Source organism: Talpa europaea (genome assembly GCF_964194135.1).
Source record: "Talpa europaea genome assembly, chromosome: 11".
Lineage (NCBI taxonomy): Eukaryota > Metazoa > Chordata > Mammalia > Eulipotyphla > Talpidae > Talpa > Talpa europaea.
The window spans coordinates 92,330,866-92,351,037 of NC_140078.1; positions in this window are offsets into that span (position 1 = coordinate 92,330,866).

The window sequence follows — 20,172 nt, forward strand, 5'->3', positions numbered from 1 at the left end:
CTGAAATATTACCTGTCAAGTTAAGTCCCTGAGCCCTTAAAAAGAAAAACAGTATATTTGACTCTGTGACTGTGACAACTAATTAGAAGCATCATTAGATAATAAATCTTGGTTATTAAAATTTAACTAAGTTTTGAGTAGACCCACAAATCCAAGTTTGTTAAGCTGCAGAGTATGGTAATTAGTTGATTAAGGAAGTAGGAAGAACTAAGATTGAAGGGTTGTACTATCAGCACAGGACTAGCAGTATCAGCACAGGACTGCACAGTTTGGTTGCTAAGAAGTTAACTCTTACATATTCAAAGATTATATTGCATAGATGCAAGCATGAACATATTTTCCGAGATAAAATATAAAGTTTTTTGCACCTTGCTTTTTTTATTAGTCAAGAATGCATCCTGGTTATTGGTCCATATCAGTTCAGCAAGTTTCCTCAAATTTTTTACACCTGTATGGAACTCCACCTTGTAGCTCTTTCATGGTCTAGTCAACAACTATCTATGGAGAGGTACTATGCACTGAATTATGCCCCCCAAATTCATATGCTGCAGCCTTAACCACTGGCACCTTAACCACCTATGAGAGGTAACTATATTTAGCTAATTAAGGTTAAATGAGATCATAAGGATGGTGCTTTACCCAGCAGCACTGGTGTTGTCATAACAAGAGGAAGAGACACTAGAGGAGGTGTGAGCACACAGAGGAAATATCACGAGAGCACAGGGCAAGCATGTGAGACTGGGAGCTGAGCTCTGAGAATCCCATCAAAATGCCAGAATCAAGAGGGCTGTCCCCTGGATCTCTGGCCCTCCACTCTCAAGGCCTCGCTGCATCCCTTTAGCCAACGACCACCTTTAGTCAACAACACTCCCAGGGGTGGCTTGAACCCGTGGCAGCCAGCTCCCCTGCAGAATGCACCCCCATGTGGGCGAGGCAAGTCCTCATGCTTATGAGTGGTGAGGGGAAGCAAACTGCACAGTTCTGCACAGCAGTTTTCCAATGAACACTCCCTCCACAGTTTACTATCCCACCTCCCACGCTCACTCACTCTACCTGGTGACGCCAGGCTTCCAGCATTCCTGGACTCCTCCGGGAGAAGGGCTCCAGGCTGAGCTGCAATCTCCACTGAGCAGGGGTGGCTTCCTCTGCATGTTTACCTGTCAATGTGTTCCTGCCCCATCTGCCTTTCAGACATTCGTTAATAATACTGTTCATGTAAGGATCACCCTGCTCCCCCTCGCCACACTGTTGGGGGTGTATTTCCTTTGAAATTTATGTGTCATCATTTTAATGGGATTTGGAGAGCACATGGGGAGAACATGGCAGGTGGTCCCTTCACCTTGACCTGGAAACCTACCAATACATTATCCCCACCCAGCGTAGTGTTAAGGGTACTGGATAGAGAGGCTGAAAACTAAAGTCCTCTTTCTAACCCTCTTACCATCAACACCACTGAGTTCTTACACTGCTTTTCCCCATCAGTTTCTTGCAGCTCCAACATCCTGAGATTTTTCTTTCAGGAACACTCTCCCATAGAGCTGATACTCACCGGCTGACTCTGTGAGCCTTATCCCTGACATGCTTCCAGTCACCCCAGTGCATCCCAAATGAACATGTTTGCCACCTTCTTCCCATGATCCAAGGACCTTTAAAGATTTCAAACAGGAAGAAAATCAGAAGCAAATTATTCAATGAGAATTGAGGAGTCTTAAAATGATGCAAAATCCTTTCACCCCTCTCCCTGCTAACAGCAGTGGACGCTGCTCTTTGTTGAAACCTATCCTTTCTAGGAATGTGGAGGCACTTAAAGAGGCTTAGGTAAAAAACACAAGGTCAGGGAAGTAGCAGAATCAGAGCTTACTGGTGCTGCCAAAATGGTGCGTATGTATTTGCTCATCCAAAGAGACGCTACTAGGGACCCAAGGACACTTAAAACACAGTCCTTGCCCTCCAGGAACCTACAGTCTCATCAATCAGATTTGCAAGCATGGAGCCAAATTGGAGAAGAGCAGTCAAGTGTTTACTGCTCCAGATAAATGGGCACCTGTGTGAGATTTCACTTGGTGGAGATTGTAGCCTTCAGGGACGCAGTCTGTTATTGCCAACAAAATCCCAAAGACTGGGATGAAAGCTGTAGTTTCATCATAAAGGAGTCTTTGGAGCATATGGCACAGAGATGAACCAGCTCACAGGGAAGGGAGTGTGCCTGCCAAGGCGATGCAGGAAGAATGAATGTAGAGCATCAAAGCCAACCTCTCAGTTCACCTTGCACCATTGCCCAACCAGAAGAGGCCTGCTGAGGTCAGGCAAGGCTGGCATAGACCTAATACAGAGTAGTTGTTTGGAGATTAGCCACTCTTATAACAGCAAGTGAAAAGATTAGGTATGGCTTACTTAGGTCAGTTTTGGCATTCACCCTAGATATCTCTAGCTGCATAATTGTAGCCACTTAAAGAAACAGCCATCTTATTTACATTTCATGATTTTGAAAATAAGACTCAATAGGGAAATTCTTCTTCCAGCAACTGAGATCACTTGGAGAGTTCACAGGTGGTGTCAGCTGTTGTAGGGGTTGGTCTCACTCATCAGGGAGGTGGTAGAAGAGACGGTTGTGTTCAGCCTGGACTAGTGACTGCAGTGTCCATCAATGACTCTCTTGCATGGCAGTCTTGGAGTCATTGGGATTCTTATATGAAGGCTCAGGGCTCAAGAGAAGGATTTCTAAGAGAAGGGGAAGCTTCTATCTTAAGATCTGAGCTGGGAAACCAGCACTTCCCCTGTATTCAGACACAGAGCTGCCTACTCAGCAGCGTCAAACAACCTGTGGTCATCTCTTTCTTGCCACAGCATTAAAAGAAAAAGACTGGAGAGCATTACCCTATCTGACTCATAGGATGACAAGCGATCTGACTTTCCCAGGACTTAGGAATTTCCTGGGACTTTTAGGGTTAAAGCTGAGATCATTTCAGACAGACACAGTCAATAGGTTACCTTACTCACTCAGCCTCATTCTTGATTCACCTTCACCTTGCATGTGTTATAGTTCAAGAAGACAGTCTGAGATGGCTTTCTGAAATTGCAATTGCAAAGTAAGTATTTGCAAATAAGGAGGGGAAAAATGCATCACGGTAGAAAATGGAGGCTAAGAAAGAAATGCCCCACAAGTCATTGTCAGAACTTACCCTTTTGTATCATTCTAAGGGTATATATGTATTTCTATGATTCCACATGGTTTACATGTTGTTTGCTTTTTCCCTTACCCCTCCTTAGCCAAGTATCCAGGGCTGCAGGAATCTCTGAATGTAGCAGAAAGAGCAGAAAATACAGTTTCAAGTTCCTCCTTTATCACATCTATGAGTAATGAAACTTTGGACAAATCCCTGAACCACTCTGAGTTCTAGTTCCCTCAACTCAAAAGCAGAGATGATGTTACCAGTTTTCTGATGGTGGTTGTGCACTTCAGATGAAAAATTACAGGTTTATTCAACATTTTTATCAATGATTTGGATGCAAGACCTGATGGCAGAGGCCATGTGAAGCTTTGGAGCGAGAGATAATCCACCAAATAATGCTCAAATTCCAAAAATATTTAGTAGCTGGAAAGACGGAATACATTTAATGAGATGATGTCTAACAGAAATTCAAATTTTTGAACTTTGACCTAAAAATAAACAATCTCAACCCAAGAGCATGAGGAGGAACAGAAATTAGTAGCAGCACATGTGAAATGACGTCGGAGTTTTCGTTGACTGCAGGCTGGGTGTGAGTCATCAGTACCATATGACCACAAAAAAATCACAATAATAAATCCCAGGAAGACTCAGACTAATTAAAAGGAGTCCATATCTAGATGAGGAGGGGTGCTCATCCCTTTCTAACGTGGAATGGAGAACCACATCTGGATTATGTATTCACTTGGGCATCCCAACAATTTATTAATCAAAAAAAAATAATGTCTGTTCAGAGAAGATTATACTTTTGATAGCTGGAATGAGAGATCACAATTTAGAATGGTTATTCTAAGGGATCAATCTCCCCTTCTCCTCCCACCCAGAGTACCAGATAGACTTTCTTAAATGCACTAGAATATAATCATTGTTTGTGGCCCCAAGTACAGATAATTAAGGTCAAAGTTTGAGTCCCAGGGCAATCATGTTAATTTATGCCAAAGGAATATTGATTACTACAGAACTGTGTCCATGATGCTCTCTAGTGGTGGCACTTCCCTTGGGAAGGGCATAGGAAGAGAGCTCTTGACACTAGAAGGACATGGCAGACTGTATTTCCAGGCTATCACACCAAAATATTTGCCATCCCATATGCACAATGTCATGTTGCCTTGTCTCCATCCAGGAACAAATGTCAATATTCTTTCCCCTTGAATCTGGGCAGGTATTTGTAGCTACCTTGCCCAGTGGAGAAAATTACCCTGTGTAACTTCTGAAGATAGGTCAGAAAAAGTTTACATCTTCTGTTGGGCTCCTTCTTTGTTGGTAGTCTGCCAGTGCAACTCAGTCACCATGCAGTAAAGAAGTCAACCAGCCACATAGAAAGGCCACATGTAAACACTCCAGCTACCACTGAGGTCCTCCCAACCATAAATAGCTTTCCGAGCTAACAGGCAGCCTCGACCACTACACATTTGAGTGAACGAAGCTTGAGATGATTCCATCTCTCATCCTTTAAGACTTTTCAGTTGAAGCCCCAGACATTATGAGCAGAGGCCAACCAATTCTACTGGACTCCTGACCTACAGAACCAATGAGTATATAATGGTATTTTTTTATGCTACTCCACTTTGGAATAAAGCAACCAAATTAACTTTAGCAGAGGGGGCATTCCCAAGGACTGCTGTGGCCCCCTACTAGGAGGAAGGTAAAAAGAGCCCAAGTGAAGAGGTGATCTGGAAGGATGGAGTCAGGATGTCAAGAGAAAAGCAAGGGTGTCAAGAGAGTAAAGAGCAATGTATGGGATCAGGGGATTTGGGAACTAAATCTCAGAAGTGGGATACTCTAGGCATGTCGTGAGTAGGTATTTACTAAAAGCCTGCTTTGTCTTGCCAAAATACGTAGCTCCAGATCAGAGATTATCTTATATGGCAGTAGCTAGACTTCAGCACATGTTAAAAAGATCTGGACATCAGAGAGTGGCTAGATGGATGAGGACTTTTAATGTTTAATCCTGAAATTCTATGAAGAAGTTTTTAGAAAAGTGTAAAACACTGCAGATGGTATGCATTATCATTAATGCCTAACCTGGGGGCCCAACAACAAGAGGCTTAATAGAAACTGGTGGGTAATTGAGAGTCCAGGCAAGAAGTGGAATTATTCTGGAGGCACAAGTAGCTTCTCCTCACATTGGTGGCAGGATAAACTCACACTCCTCCATATACCCTGCTCTAATCTTCAGTTACAAATTAGATTCTGGGCCTCAAGAGATAAGCTCCTAATAAAGAGGAGGGCAAATGGGAATGGAATCTATGTGGGAAGCAACATTTAAACATTGGGGAGAGGTAACCCCACCACCTGGAGCCACATTATCTATTTGTAAACATTTTGTAATTGCTGGGGAATTAAGATAAAGACAACCAGCATAAATTATCTGCTCCTGCCCCACGTTCCTCAAATAGTTCATAACTCTATTGATTCATTTTATTGCAATAACTTTTAATTATATGTTCAATTGAACTGGCTTTTAACTTCTAAAGGTCAGGGATTAGGTATCTTTGTGTCCCCAGTGGTTCACAGAATACCTGAAAGAGAACAAGAACTTAATAACTGTTTGATGAATGAGCAGATAAAGGGAACGGCTGTCAGGCTGAGTGGATGGGTGGATAGACAGTAACTCCTTTTGGATTTTGAAGACTGTCAGGTCACTCACCAACTTGTGGCATTGCTATTCTTGTCCTTAGGAACTTTGGGCCGGGGCCTCTGAAGACGGTTAGGTGAGCTATCAAAATAAATATTAATCTTACCAGGCATCATCTCCCTTAAGTTGGTCTATAAACTTCTGTGGAGCTCTGCAATGGGTCTTCCATCTATTAAGCAGTGTTCATTTATCAGCAAATATTTATTGATCACCAAGTTCCTGTACTAGGCACTGGAGATAAAGATATATAAAGCTATGACCCTGACATTTCATAGTCAATCAATAGTATACGACTTTATACATGCAATGATGGTGTTAGAACAGGGCACTCAAGAGCTTTATACGAACAGATACTTAGAATGTTATATGAGTGATCAGGAAAGATTTCCTACAGGATATGATATGGAAGTTGAAATCTCAGGTGTGTGTGAGAGCCAGGCAACATGATGGGGATGAGTCTTGCAGGCAGAAAGAAGAGCATATGTAAAAGTCTAGAAATCATGTACACAGTAGCCCCCAGGCTAGGTCAAAGCAGATCTAGAATGAGAATCTAAGTGTCTAGGCCTCTACTTCAGAGGTTGATAAACTTCGACTCTTGGGTCAAATCCAGTCCACTGCCAACTTTTATTAGGGCATCCATTCACATATTACAAACAGCCTCTTTCTCACTACTGCAGCAGATCTGAGTTGCACCAACAGAGACGGTATTGTTCATTAAATCAAAATATTTACTTCCTGGTCCGTCACAGAAAATGTTTGCTCTGCTGAAGGCCATGGATTATTCTGTTTTCCCCCAATTCCTAACTCACACAATAGAGCCACAATATCATCTCACAGACAGTCCCTTATTTAGACTTAAAGGAATCCAGAAAAGCATGTACATTTCCCCATTTTATAGATGAGAAAATTAAGACAGAAAGAAATTAACTGAATTGCTCAGCATTATACAGTCAGTTAAAAGGCAAACACAAGGCTCAAACCCACCCCATCCGACTTTAAGTCTATGTACTTCTTCCACTCAAGCCTCAGCTCTCTTGGATTCCATTATGTCTATCCTTAGTTTAAATACTCAGCCCCCATTCACTCAGGCAAGAGCCTCCCTCAAATAGATACATAGCTTTTATATGACATGAGTAATTTAGGCATCTATCTTCATGTTTTTCTTGTCTTCAACCAAAAAACCATATAGCTCTCATATAAGATAAATGATAAGAACCCAGGAACAAAGCCATAAATTCTGATACTGTAGGTGGTTGTTTTTTATTAACTATAATTTATTGAAGTAGAAATATATAAGCCTGTCAGGTTCAGAGGAAGATTTATTTGTAGCACACCCCTTTAGAATTAGGTCTCAATGGTTAAAGAAATACTCTAGAAGGATTCAACACATCCAGGGGTGGCCATTCCAAGCATAGCATTTTGTCAGAAATGGTCCACAGGGCCACATGGCTCAGACAGTTGTCTGGCAAATATATCCAGCAAGAAAAGAAAAGAACTACAAAAATCATTCACACACTTCTTTAGAAAGATGTGTGTAGGTGATTCATATCAAGAATCACTATTAAACAAAAGATGTTGTCATCCCCTCATTATTCATTTGCAGCCAGTTCTAATTATTTAACCATTTAAATCATAAATATGAAGTGGACAATGGTATTCTAGATGCTGGATACATTTATGTTAAAATTGACAAATTAACTATCATACCACCCATGACTTAGCATGTGACTGTGACCAGGAATCAATTGCGCTATATCCTGTTCAGTCAGAGAAGTCCAGGGCTCCCCTACTCTGCCTCTGCTCCTCCAGGCTCATGTCTGTCCTTAGTTTAACTCCAACTATCCACCTACTCAGCCATTCTCTCAAGCCTTTGTATATAGCCGGAGTACTCTTTGGGGTATGTTTCTCACATTCTCTTGTTGCCTCCAACCCAACACAAAGAAAACTCCAGTACAAGATAAATGACAAGAATCCAGAATCACACTTGTTGCAGCAATATGAACTCCCCAGCAGCTTTTCTAAGTGCTCTCTCTAAATCTCTCTGTGGATTGCACCTCGGGGGCCAGTAACCGACAGCCCGAGAGAGGCACCAGCCTACTATTAGAAAACGACATCCCCCTTCTTTATTTCCCAAAGCATGTTGGTTTTCTTTTGTGTGTTCCTTGTGATATTCCTCTCTCGCCCTCTGATTGCTTTCATATTTCTCTCTGCAAAGCAGAACTGAACATTCATCCTAAGATTGTTAAGGAGACTGATTCCCTTGAGAAGCTCTGCCTGCCCAGATGCTGGCTCCCTCCTTAACCTGCCCTGATAGGAATGGCAATATCTTGCAAGACTCACTCTTTTATTCTGAGCACTCTGCCTACTTTTGGGTGGCACCTGCCATACCCAGGGTGAAGGAAGGTACTATTTAACATCTTTGTAACAGGAAGCATCACTTCCTCCTTGGCATCCACATAAGTCTCCCCACTGGGCAGAAACACCATAGCCCCATATGGCATTGCTATACCCTCTCATCGCCCTGGGAACTACTCCCCAACCCTCTGCTCTGCCCCCACTTAATTGATTGCATTCTTATTTGATCATATCACACTGAATATCAATTGTCAGAACATCCCTTGATTGACAGTTATGTGAAAGCCTAGTTGTTATCCCCATCCATTCTAATTTCCCTGAAAGCTACTAAGATCAGGTCCACAGGCACTTTTCTTAACTAGAAGAGTTACTGCATGTTTTAAACAAGACCAATCCCATGTGAAGTGTTAATTGTTAACATACACTGTGAAGTAGCATTTTTAAATGGGTGAAAATTTAGCCTTTACTCCTGGTTAATGTTTAGACTTTAATGACTAAATTTTTCTAAAGGATAAATTATTTTGGGAAGAGTTTGGGAATAGAACTGGCTTCTATTCAGATTAAAGCTTGTCACCACCATACATTTTGCTTCCACAGCCTTTCATCGACTACTTTTAGCTCCAAGATTTGTTAATTTCGTATTTCAAGGTTGGGGGAGGGGAAGACAGGAGCCTCTGACCTCAAGGAAATATAGAACAGGTAAATGTCACTCTAAATGGTTGGAAAGAAAATGCCCATTTTTTTGGCTTCAGGGAATTAAAAGAAAATGTTTAAATTGATAAACTTTTAAAATATAAAACATGCCTTATTAAATTAAAATATTGGAGAGGTATCAAAAATATACTGCAGTTTGAGGAACCTATAACATATGTGATGATTCTGTTTCCTCGTCCATTTAAGTCTCACACCCCAAGAAAAGTGAGACCCACAGCTTTTGAAACAACTTAAATTCCTAAATCAAGATATTCTATAAGCTTGTGGGCTATTACTGGAACTCTGGGTATTCCAAAGACCGGCCTCCTTCTTCCTGGCCTCGCTCCTTCATGTTGACTCTAGCTGCTGATATTTAAAGATCAGGAAAACAAGAAATAATGCTATTTTCCTTTTGCTGTATTAAAGAAAGAATTGCTGAATTCAAAAGTGATTGCCACTCACAGCCCCAACATGTGACTGACACTTTTTTTTGGAAAGTTATTTTTTCTTTCAAAACAAGAGTGACAATTCCCACATAAAATAAATCCCCATCAACCAGAAAACATAAACACTAGAATTTTTGGCAAACTACCATTGGGAGAAAGAGGCAATTGAGAAAAAAAAAAAAAAAAAGCTCATGTTAAACACATTTGTTTAAAGTAACTTTCCAAACTATATCCCAGAATCAGACAGACTCATGTAATCTGTGGTTTCGGTCAGTGCTGATCGATGGTTATAATGTTGACCCTCAGGCATCTCCCAGGTGATGGTGAGGAGCAGCACCAGTAGAGAATATGAAGGTGGTAGTGATACAATCAGACCTACTTTGAAAGCTCATTCTGGATGTGCTAGGAAGGAGCAAGGAGGGACATTAAAAGAGCCAGGGAGAGATTCTGTAATCTCCCAGGGGAATAAAAGAAGGTGGCTGGGAACATTTGATTCTCATTACTAACATGTCATTTAAGCACAACTTTCTAGGAAGACATCTATTTCATAAGCATCCCTGCATTAAAAAAGAGAAGATAGATGTCTGCACAGGTATCAGATATTACAGTCATTTTGATAGCAATGCAATTACATTTTATGAATAAAAGGATGTCTAAGGGAGTCAAATAACCCACTAAGTCAGGCAAATAAAGTATGTTCCATGTGAATATATAAATATTCATAAAACTCATAAAAATTGCTACACCTTCGGCAACCTCTCCCTGGAGATGAATTTTCTTGATTTGTATCTTGATCTTCCAGTTAAAATGTGTTTTCATTCTGACTTCTAAAAACCTACTTGAAGAGAACATATTCATTATCCACAAGCACAGACCTTATTTTTCTATGTAACCGTGCATCAGAGAACCAAATTATCTCTGATAGTTCTAGTTACATCTGCCAATTAGGTGATCATTAAACTGCCTCCTTTGATTTTCCAGGTAAAAGATGATTAACTTGAAAAGGGCATCTGTTTTCTAAAGACAAATATTTTATCTTTGGGTTCTGGAGAGATATTCTAAACTGCTTTTTTTCCAAAATTATTTTTTCAAGGTTATGAAATATTAGCTACTTGATGCATAGTATCTATTATCTTAGTAAGGAGCTATAATTACTTGCAGAGAACACTTCCCCCCCTCCTGTTTTAGGTTGGATCACTACATTCCTTTCCTCCTGTAGTAATGAGTGCACTTACTATTAGCTAATTACCTGTCCATCCCTTTCACCATACTGTCCTCTGAGCCTAGCCCAAGGACTAGCACAGGCAATGTCCCAAGACCACCCTGAGGCCAGGCTGACTCGCTACCTCATGGGCCCCCTCTTGTGTCATCTCACTGGTAGCATGCTTGTCAGCTCCCTGCCAACTCCCACCCACATTACTGCCACACCCCTTCCTCATGGACCACCTATTTCCAGTGTCTGTGCTCTGCAAGTGACTGTGCATACTGCTGGTAAACCTGCCTCACAAATCCTGTCCATTATGTTGCGATATTGCTCAGAACACTTAAGTGATCCTTACTGAAGATACAACGCAGTAGTAATTATAAAAGTGGGTGATCTGGAGTCAGACTTCCTGAGGTCAAATCTTGGCTTCCACGTCAATAGTTGTGTGACACTGGGCAGCCAACTTGAGCTTTGTTTGACTTATTTTTCTCATCAGTAGAATAGGATATATTATAGACTTACTGAGAAAATGAAGTGAAATAAATATAAAGTACTTAGAAAAAGCATTTTGACATAGAGTAAGTATTCAATAAATGCCAGAAATTACTAATATTATTAGTGTTGGAACCAACTCCAAATTCCTTAATCTTACCCAAGGCATCTACCATCTGATCTTAGTATTTTTATCTTCTCTTCCACCCCAGCTCCCACCTCACGAACCATCTGCTAAGACTAGGAGGTCTGGCCTGGATCTTCCACCTTCCTGCTCCCTGCTCTTCCCTTTCTGCCCCACTGGGATGTCCTCCTACTGCTCTTCTCCATCCTTTAGGGTGTGTGAAGGTAACACTGCTTCCACAAAGCTTTCCTGCTAGGATCAGCCCATTCAGCCTTACCTGTAGCTCTTAGGAGGCCTGTCCCAGAGTCCCCACTTAAATCCTTTCTAAGAACAATTAATTTTTTTTTCTCCAACAACTGAACTAAAGAAAACCCTCAGTTCTTAACATCATCATTGCTCTATGGAAGAGCCGTTATTTTCTCTTACCGTATTTGTTTTATTAAAAAGTAGCGGGTATGAGACAGAAGAGTCAAGCCAGAGAGAAACGTCCTTGGAGCAGTGAAGAAAGGCTTCAGAAGGACGACACCATCAAAATGTGAAATGATGTTGATGGACTCATTCTGGGGGAGACAGAGAATTACAAACAATTCCTTAGAGAAATTTTACTGCAGAGGGGAGGAGAAAAATGGAACAAAACATGGAGAAGGATGGGTAAAAGAGAGACATTATCTTTCCTTTTCCTTTCTCCTCTTCCTCCTTCTCTGCCTCCTTCTAGATGAAGATAACACAGTGCAGATGTAAATGGCCCTAAAGGTTCAGGAGCAAGGTTTCTTGAGGCGGCAAGAAACATGGAGGAGTTTGCTTTGGGAAGGGAGGGCAGTATGCGACAGGGCACATTTACTGGCAGGTTGGTGGATCTGTTGACAGGAGCACACGGGAACATCTTTCTTTTTACTTCTATATCCTCAATTCAGTAAGAAGCGAAGTCGTCGGGTTAGGAAGGAGAAGTTGACAAGGAGCAAGATGTGCTTGGGAAATGTCGGATTACCAGGAGCACAGAAGACCGACTTGATGAGTACACAAGGCAGGATGGGTGTGAATGTTTGTGTGGGTCACGCACACATGGATTGGGGAGGGGGGCTTCATGGGACCCTAGAGTGTGCAGATATGCAAATCCACTCAGCACTGGCAATGTTTCCCTCCGTGGCTGTACTAGTTGTTCTTTTGGTTTCTCCACATCTTCACAAGCACTTAATAAAATTCAGATTTTTAATGTCTGCCCTATTTTGGGGTGGGGGTGAGGTGATAGTTCCCTATATAGCTTTCATTTCTCTGATTACTGGAGTTGAACATCTCTTCCCACGCTTATTAACCTTCCTTATTTCCCCTTCTGTGAAATGCTTATTTATATCTGTCTTAATCTGGTTTCCAGATTCTATCCACTTGGCATCCAGTCAGCTTTTCAATTTGGGTTCCCCTGAAAGCAGATCCTCAGACAAGGATGTGAATGCAGATTATTTATTAGGAAGCACAAGGGAGAGAGTCAGTACTGAGACAAAGAAGGAAGCAAAACCAATGAAGGGTGGGTTATGAGCAGGATACCACTGTGGGCAATCGAGGCTCAGTCTTGCAAAGGATCCTCAGAGGAACTGTGTTCAATACCCCAGAATTGTCTTGCTAAGAAATAGAGAAGCTGGGCTATTTATAGTCTCCCCTCAGTCTTTACTGGTAGTACGCCACCCCTGGGGGATTCAACGACAGCACTTCCTGTTTGGACTGCACCTAGTGGAGCATGCTTCTCTACCGGAGAGGGTCTTCAGGCCATAAGACAGAGAGAGGTTTCCTGACCTGAGGTGGGAAGCCATGTGATGCAGGAAACCAAAGATCCATCACAGCAGCAGGTGAGCTCAGAAGTGGACCAAGGGATGTGGGCAGGTTATTAACAGGATCTGTGACAATAATCTTCTTTCCTTTCATGTAACTGCTTCACAGGAGTTCTCTGTATATTTGAAATATTTGTTAGCTGTTGCCACTTGGTCCCCTCCAAATCTATTACTGGTTAACTTTGCTGATGGCATCAGAAATCTTTGTGGTATCATTAAGTCTATCAGTTATCTCCTGTATGGTTTTCACTTTTTGGTACCTTAAGAAATCGTTTTCCATTCCAACACCACACGAAAATACATTCTGCATTTTCTTCTAATCGAGCTATGTCTTTGTCTTTTATATTTAGAGTTTAATTCACCTAAAGTTTATTTTTCTATATAGAACAAGGTAAGGATATAATACCCACAATGTGAAACGCCTTTCTAGAGACTAGTGATGAATATTCACTTCTCCTGACCAGGCTGTGATGGCACATACATACACCAAGTGCCCATGGGAACTTAATCATTAACCGATTCATGCTAATCCCTGTTGTAGAGGCAAATTTCAATGGTATGGGGACTTATGTGTTTGTGAAATGAAGGAAGGAATGAATAAGAAATGTATGAAGAGAACAGTAAGATAAAATAGAAGAGAGTCCAGAGGAAGGAGGAAAGAGTGTGGTACTGTTGAATGTAGACATCGGCTTCATGTGATTTCCTTTAGTGCTGAACCGTGGTGGACAGTCTACACTGCAGACTCTTGCTTTCTCCTTCTCTTATTCCTCTACTTTTACTTTTTGGAGCTTGGGAATGGAGTCAGCCAATATTTTCAAATATTGCAATTTGGTGATGATGACGCCCACAAAAGTCACTACTCCTTTCCTTGTTCCGCTTCTTACCAGAATTCCCTGAAAAAGCTCATTGAAATGGTCTTGTCCCCTCCATTCACCACTGTACCCACTGTACCCACTTCCTCTCCTCCCCTCTGTCACGAAGTTACTCTACCCGGGCACTCAACCCCACCATATCACCAGAACAGGTGCCCCATGGTCTTCACTTTGATAAACCCACCAGTGGCCAAGCCTCCTTCTTCATCCCTTTGATCTGTCAGCAGCAGTGATAGCCAGTCTCTTCCAGAAACATGCTCTCCTATTGGAGACTTGCTAGGTTTCCTCCTTTCCTGCCTCACTGACTGTTCCTTCTGAGGGTGCCTTCTCTAGCTCCTCTTCATATCCTTGACTTGCAGGAGTGCCCCAGGAGGTAGTCCTTGAACATGTCATCTGTAGGTTGGCTCCCTAAGTCTCTAGAGAGATTTAAACAGGAAAAAGTTTTTTATGCCCTAGTAGATCAGACAATGCCCCATCCCCCAACCTCCATGAAGATGTCCATGTCCTAATGCTCAGAGCCTATTAATAAATATGTTACTACTATGGACTGAATTTTATCTCTTTCTCCAAAATTCATAGATTTGACTCCTAACCTCCAGTGTAGCTACATATGGGGCTAGGATCTATAAGGAGGTAATTAAGTTTTAAAAGAGGATATGAGTCATAAGAGTGGCACCCTGATCTGACAGGATTAGTATCTTTATAAGAAGAGACACGAGAGTCCTCACAAGCTCAGCCGTGCAAGGTCACAGCAAGAAGGCTGTCTCTTCCATAAGTCAGGAAGTGAACCCTCGCCAGGAACCCAATGGATCAGCATTTTGATCTTGAACTTCCCAGCCTCTAAAACTGAAAAAATAAATTTCTGTTGTTTAAGCCACCCAGTATGACATTTTGTTACTACAACCCAATTCCACTAATAAAGTTAATTTACATGGCAAAGGGAACTTGGGAATGTGATAAGGATCTGGAGATAGATAGGTTGTCCTGGATTAACCAAATGGGCCCAATGTTATCACAAGGTACCTTATAAGAAGGAAATGGGGAGGGAGAATGTCACAGTCAGAGAAGATGTGATGGTAGAAGCAGAGTTCAGAAAATTTGGAGATGCTACAGTTCTTGCTTTGAAGATGGAGGAAGGGGCCATGAGCCAAGGAGTGAGGTGGTCTCTTTAATTTGCAGAAGACAATGAAATGGGTGGGCTTCTAAAGCCAAGGAAGGAATGAGGCTCTGCCAACACCTTGATTTTAGTCCCCAAAAGACCCAGTCCAGACTTCCAGTTTCCAGAATTGTAAGACAATAAATTTATCTTTTAAGGGCAAAAAAAAAAATAGTAATAAAAGTATTTTGAATTGAATTACACTGATGTCTGAAACTTTCTTTGATGTGCATCAAAAACAGAAAGTTTACTGGCTAGATACAGGAACAGATAGACACTTCAACATGTGATAAAGCAAAGATAGCAAAATATAAATGGTAGTGAGATAACTACTACTACTGAGATAAATTAAAATTCTTTCAACTTTTCTATATATTTGAAATTTAAAAAAATAAAATGTTTGGGAAAAGAAAAAAAAAACCCACAAAAGATAAATATTATTATTTTTCCAAATTTTTATTTGGCTTCCAGAAAGGAAAAACACTTCTCCCTCTTTCCTCACAAAGACCTTGAATGTCTCTAGAAGTTATGTATTTCTACCTATTTACATTGCATGGTTCTCCTGGCAACTAAGTGCATGTATTTTAGAAAGGGCTGAAACACATCTCAGGTAACTAGACCCCGTGAAGACTGCAGACTTAATCTTGACATCAGTAGCAAAAGCAGTAATCAACTGGGTTAACTAGCCCAAGGGAAAAAATATTTAGCCCCGTGGAAGGCTAACATGAGGATTTGCAAATGAATCGACTTATCAAACCGAACTATTTCAGCAGGTACTCTAAAACTTGATCACGATCCTTACATCAATGGGAAAAATATCCTGGAGAGAAAATAAAAAGATGTTACCTCAAGAAGAATTATATCCAATTCCCACCTTGATAGGAAATTTCTCATTTTCACAAGGAATACTATGGGGCAATTATGAAAATAGTAGCATCTATATGCCACTTCATCTGTTAGGGAGTGATATTATTTTTTTTTAAGATTTATTTATTTATTTATACAAGCACTGGTTACAGTCAGAAGCGCGGGAGGGTGAGAGAATTCACCAGAGCCAGAGCAGAGAACAGAACAGGCAGACTGACGAAATACACTGCTGAGGGGAGCAGCAGGTGCAGCAGGAGAGGTCTGCGCGCCATGTGGGACCCTCGCTGGTGGCCGGAGATCAAACTGGCGCTGCAGAGGCTGCGGGCAGCTTCGCAGCCCAGCGCTCAGCTGCTGCGCCACCAGGGGAGGCCCTCAGAAGTGTAATTATGAGAAAATCTCTGGATGTGACTTCCTGGGTTGAAAGTTTGTCATCTTGTAGATCTCAATAGACACACAAAGCCTGGAAGATGTGGGGAAAACTGGCTCCTTTGGAATATTTTCTGATACGGATGGAAAGTGTGTTGTCTTAGTACACTAGCTGCTGTTGTTTTCCATGCCCAGACACATCTCTGTCTCGCTCCACACCTTCCTCCTTACTGCTTCAGGAGGCCTGTGGGTTTCTACTTGAGAAGGCTTACTGCAGAGAATTTACAGTTATGATTCTTGGTTTTCTGCGTTTCTAAGCAGGCCTTTGAAATTCATAACTGTCAAACAAGGGTTCTAATTTACCAAAGCTGTGCTTTCTAAGGGGGAAAAAAAGACTTTTGAATGACTAAATCTTGGTTGCAGTTTTGAAATCAAAGCTCTGAAGCAACCAGGGCATCCAAAATGGTGTCACCATTTTGTCAGCAGCTGGAAACAAAGTCCAAATCGATTTGGTTGAGATGAATTTCTCACCACACTCTTAACCCTTGTGTCACTGCTTTCTTATTATGAACTGGAATTTAAAATACTGGCCTTGTTGTCAGAGTTAAGGGAGACAACACAACACAGGTGAAATGCAAGTCCCCAGCTGACTCTGGGTAACTATGTGGTAAGCCAGGAATGATCTTTGTAGTTTCTAGCCTCTAATGGTTTCTAATAGTTTCTAACCTCTGATGTTTATTACTGTAGCATAACCTAGCCCATCCTAACTGAGGTCAGACCTTAAGGTAGAGGAGGAGACTCTGGGGGCTGGGTATAGATATGATGACTGTGTCTGGGACAAGAGGAAAGAATTTCGCTCCCTTGGTAGAGGAAGAGCAAGAACATAGACATGAAGCCAAGAAAATGGGCAAACACGGAGCAGCCCAAGAGAGATGGCACCTGCTGTCTATCCCTGTGACACTCACTGATGAAGTAAGACTTTAGCTTCTGCACAGCAAATTATTTCTCTGCTTGTCTTGGGCAGCCCCAGATTATTCTGAGAGAATATTACTACCCAGGAAAGCCCAAAGGAATGAAAGAGCCTTTCACATTTGTAAAATATTAAATTCTCTGCAATTGAGCCCCTCTTATGAAAAGAATCATTTGGTGTTTTTGAAGCCTTTCAATTTTGTAAAGGTGTGCTCATAATTAAAAAGTTGCAATGGAAGACCCTGGGTTAAGTTCTTGTAGGTTGATGGGATCTAAAACAGAAGCACTGCCAGTGTGGGGGGGGCTCGGTCCTGTCCCACACCAGGGCACTGCCTCCATTCATGCTCCTGCTGATTCCCAGCCCACAGGCCGTTGACTTCCACAGATCATCTGAGACAAAAGGTTAAGCGTGGGTGCCAGCATCCAAGGCTGTTTCTGTCTCTGTGCCTTGCCATTTTCTGTATGATGGAGCCAGTGACTTAACCTCTCTGGGTTTCACTTTCCTGTCTTTAAAATATGGAAATTACCATCTACCTCATAGAGTGGTTATAAAGAATAAATGAAATATTACATGTAAATTGCCTGCACTTAGTAAGTACTGCCTGTCTTGCAGTCGGATTTCAATAAATGACAGCAATTACCGCTTTGAAAATGGCTTTTTATGTGATCTGGGGCTTTTTATTTGCTGTAGGCTATGACATTTCTTTGTCATTGCTGTTGATTTTACCATGATATCTTAGGATGAAATTTTATTCATAGGGAATTAATTAGCTGGGATTATGAGGTCCACCTTAAAATTGGTTTGGACAGAAAGAGGAAAGAGAAAGAGGAAACTCATGTCTGATTGCACCAGACACTCTTATCTGAGATAGGAACACTGGTTGTCACCCATTTTCACAGGTGTTACCTCTGATCCCTGTATGTCACATGTGGCCTGCAAGATCCAGTCTCTCCCTAGCTGCTGCCACCTTTTCTCACACACAACCTATGCTCTGAGTGGCAAGCACAAGTTAGCCTCATGTGTTTGATACTTTGCATTCTTCACAGCCACTTATCTGCCTAGAATTTTCTGTCTTCTCTTCCCTTTGCTAATATCCACACATCCTTCAGAACACAGCTTAGCGCCTACCGGAGTATGTGGATAACCACAGACTGGAGGACTCCAGAGGCAAATGGGCAATGAATGAACAATAGTGACTCTGGGGGGCCTGGTGAACCCTGTCCACCATTCACCTGCTGTCCCCGGTGGGCATGTTCCTTAACTCACTAAGCCTCCTTTCATCATCTGATTCGGTGCAAGAACACCCACCTACCTCCCTCAAGTAATTGTGAGGATGAGCTGAAACCCTGACAAGAGCAAACCTGGCAGTGCCTGTCACACTGCAGGGGCCTTGCAGTCTGTCACCATCCCTGTCCCTCTGCCTCTATGGGACAGAGGCAGAAAACACAAAGGGACCAGGGCTCCCAGCCTGACGCGTGCTGTCTGGCTTCCAGCACAATCCCAGGAGACACCCATTTCCAAGGCAGCTCAGCTGCTGCTCCTCAGGTGCTGTGCTGTCATGTGACAGCGCGTCCATCCCCTCCCGTCCTGGCCTCTGGTGTCCTATCCTCCCAGGTGACCACAGGGACCTCATCACTCAGTTAATTCTCACCAGAGTCACTAGAGGAGTTTCTGGAAAACTTAGGGTTTCTGGTGGTCCCAGGAGCCCTTCCTGCTCTTGGAAGGAAGTTGGTCATGTGTTTGGAGCTGCAGCAGAGCAGAGGCTCCCTGACTAAAGCGCAGCTCAGAACCCCCGGAGGGCGTGGTCCATCCCTGCTTCAGAAGCTCTGCTGTGGAGCTTGAGATCCTGCCTTCCTAACAAGTTCCCACATAAGGCAGCTACAGTTCAGCCATGCTTCAAGATCGACTGCATTAGGGAAGCAAGTCTGGGAAAAGTCACCCCAGCACCGACTTCCTCCTGCCCTTTTAGTCCTCATGAGGGCCCGAGGCTGGGTACAGGCTGTGTCTCCTATGGATCCTGCTGCTTCCTCCTGTTCTGAGTGCCTTCCTGCCACCTAGCTCCATCTGGTCCTCTTCTGAGCCCTACCCCCAACTCCTGTTCTTTTTCTCTTTTCTTCTCCACATTCTCCCCTCTAGGAACATACCTGTCTTGCTCACCATGGTATCCCCAGCACCTAACACAGTACCTCATAAATAAGTATGGAACTGACTGAATGTACATGGCTTTTGATCAGTCAGGGTAGACTAGGTTAAGCTGCTATAACAAACACTGCCCAAATCTTGGTGGATTCAAACATCAGAGGATTACTTCACTTATACTGGGTGCCCACCACATGCTGGCAGGGTGCTCTCCTCCTCGTCCTCGCTGCAGAACCCTGCCTGACAACCTGCACCATTTGGAATGCAGCTGGTGGACAGAAGAAGTAAGTGAGCATATGGAGGAGCTCACACTAGCTGTCAAATGCTTCCACCTAGAAATAACACATGTATTTCGCTCACATATCATCAGCCAAATCCAGTCACATGGCTGTGGCTGATTTGGGGTAAGGGGGTGCAGCCTTCCCACATGCCCAGTTATGCCACTGAAAGCAGGAAAGGAGAACCCAGACCAGAGGAGCAGCCTCACATCTACAAGCCCTAATTGTACCCCAGATTTCTCTCAGTTTCTGGGTTTCTATTTCTAAATGTCTCCTATCCACTTATACCTGGTTTATCCTTAGTATGTTATTTTAGAAAACGAACTTATTATAGTCCCATTGAGCCCCTTTTTCTTTCTTTCTCCATTCTACTGAATTTAGTCACAGGAAAAACCCATGGGTTCTATCCCTTGGCACTGTCTACCTTCTTCCCTCCCTTGCACAGTCTATCAGTTGCCACATCCAGCGAAATATATATCTTATACCTTAGTGCTTGAATCTTTTTTTTTAAGATTTATT